The 2506-nt window shown below is 35.3% G+C and overlaps 1 non-coding gene across 1 annotated transcript; it reads right to left on the bottom strand.

Moving 5' to 3' along the window:
- Nucleotides 1-585: 585 nt before the first annotated feature.
- On the bottom strand, nt 586-776 carry LOC111768263 (U2 spliceosomal RNA). Its single transcript, XR_002800442.1, has one exon. It is a non-coding gene; the product is annotated as a U2 spliceosomal RNA (small nuclear RNA).
- Nucleotides 777-2506: the final 1730 nt, after the last annotated feature.

The raw sequence follows: 2506 nt of genomic DNA, 5'->3' as shown, positions 1-2506 counted from the left end.
AGACAGCATCTTTTGAACTGTTTTCTTTCTTTTAGGCCTGTAGGTATAAATTGCCAGCAAAAGGCAAACCATTTGTCCTAATACTAAATATTCCCTTTAGCACAGGTTTCTTTTTTTTTCGAGCTAATCTCCAGAAAGAGAATTTTACTTTAATAGTGAACTACACCATCTAAAGCAGAGCCAGAAAAAATATTTCACATAGTTATTGCCATCGCTACTTGGCTCTCTTGTCAGCTACTCATTTTAAAGTATGAGGATTTTATTAGCCAACTTCCCAGTCTTTCTCTATTTATCAAGATGTACTTGGTAAGATGTGGGAGAAACTTGCCAGTTTATAGTATTTCCATGAAACATGCAATGCCTAATAGTTATATTAAATTAAAAATAACTGTTGGATAGCTTATGAAACATCTGATAAGATACAAATAAGTTAATTTGATTTTATTAACACATGATCTTTAATCTGGTTTCCAAGTTTACTTGCACACTAAATATATATATTAGATTTACTGGAGAGCTGAAAAATTCATCTCAAATTTGACTCTTGTGCATCAAACCAAGGCTATTTTTTTTTTATTCCCCCAGTGGAGGTGCACCATTCCTGGAGGTACTGCAATACCAGCTCTATGCATGGAGTGGACGGAGCAGTCTCTTATTCCATCTCCCAGCTCCAAAAATCCATTTAATATATTGTCCTTGGATAGAGGACCAATCAGATATTAAGCTGATAAGAACAGATACTACACTTGATCTTAGCCAAAAGGCCGAGAAGCCATAAACCAAGGCTATTTTGGATTTTCACACTGCATTATATTTTATGGGACACAGAAACATGATCATATCAAGAAGTCACAAGTAACTGTGTCCCAGAGCGAGTGAAGGTTCAATCATTGCCTTTCAAAGTGTTCTTAGAGCAGAGAATGCAGAAAAGTGTGTCTTCATTTGCTTATTTTTCCCTTTAAATCCAAATGGAAACTTTGTCACATGCAAGCACACTAATCAATCAACTGATTGTTTATTTGGGGCTCATTTCAAAATTAATGCTCAAAATTGTTGAAGATCAGGAGAAAGTGTAAGGCATGGCCCTTGTCCTCAGTAAATTCAAAATCTGAACAGAGATGAAAAACAAATCTTGAAAAATTAACAGGTAGTGGAAGCTAAGCACTAAATTAGGTGGAAGGGATGCTGGTAAGCAAAAGTCTTAGAAATGCAAGAGATCAGAGGGAGGTAATATATCAAGAGAAAGTCTCTTGAAAAAGATAGAAATTAGGGAGAGCTATGATGACAAAATGAAAAGGAGAGCTCATCCAATGGCAGCAAAGTAAGTGACTTCTATTCTCAAAGTCAAGTCAAACAGGCTCTGAGGACCTCTCATGACTTTGTTCAGTCATTATTATGTTGGCTCAATGTACTGTGCTAGATATTCAGCTGTGAGAGAACTGAACTCTCATTATTGCTTCCTAAATGAATTTGTGCTTTCTTAGAGTTTTAATAATGTAAATAAAAGTATTTGTATTTATTTTTACGAGTTTCTTTCTATACACACACACTTTTTTTAAAAAAATGCGTATACTTCCTTTTGCCTTCGTTTTCTGTCGTTTGCTATTCAGATTTTGTTTTGTTACTGTCTTGAGTATTTGATTAGAGAGGCCCCGGGAGTGATCTGGTTACAGATGTGTTTTCTTTGGCCACTGATGTTTTTAGAAATTGGATTTAATCCCGTTAGATAGAACATCCTCTCTCCAGTTAGCGAAGTTTCCACTAAATCCTATTATTTTACAGCAGCACCCGGTCCGCTCAGGGAGCATTTATACTCCTGGTATATATTTATCTTTCCATTCTAACAGAAATTCATTTTAAGAGTTTGAAAATTGTGGGCCTTATACTTATCTAATTTTGGAATTAAAGATGAAATATCATTTAGCAAATCACTCCTCTGATAAATGACTCAACAAAATTTCCTCATCCCATGACCATGATCTCTCCACCTATAGGCTTTTCTTTTTTAATAATGTAGGATCTTTGGCCTAATTTATTGTTAATTTCACGCACAAAATATATTGCTATGACAGAATTACTTTGGCATTCTTTTATAACGATAGTTAGCAGTGATTTAGTCTATGCTGTGTTTAAGAATTTAGTGCCTGTGTTTTTAAACCATCACTTTTCCATTAACGTAACATTTATTTTTATTTATCTATTGATTGATGGTAGCACTTATTTAAGCATATGAATAGTTGTTTGCTTCTGTTTCTGTTGCCCTTGTCTCTTCTTAGGAATCTCCATCACCAGATATTTCGTGTCCGTTGTCTGTCCCTCGTCTGCTGTAGTTTGATGACCTTTCTCTCCCTTTCTCCTTTTCCTCTATCTTCTCGTGGAGAGTCTATAATTTGTCCTCACTGTCCCTCATGCTGTTCTTTTCTTAATTTCCATTTGCCACTGCTAGCATAATGTTTGATTTTGTTAACTTAGCTGGAGTTCACCTAAAATCCTCCTTTACACCACA

Source organism: Equus caballus, chromosome 15 (assembly GCF_041296265.1).
Source record: "Equus caballus isolate H_3958 breed thoroughbred chromosome 15, TB-T2T, whole genome shotgun sequence".
NCBI lineage: Eukaryota > Metazoa > Chordata > Mammalia > Perissodactyla > Equidae > Equus > Equus caballus.
The sequence above is the reverse complement of the archived record's forward strand: the minus strand, read 5'-3'. Positions and strand labels throughout refer to the sequence as shown.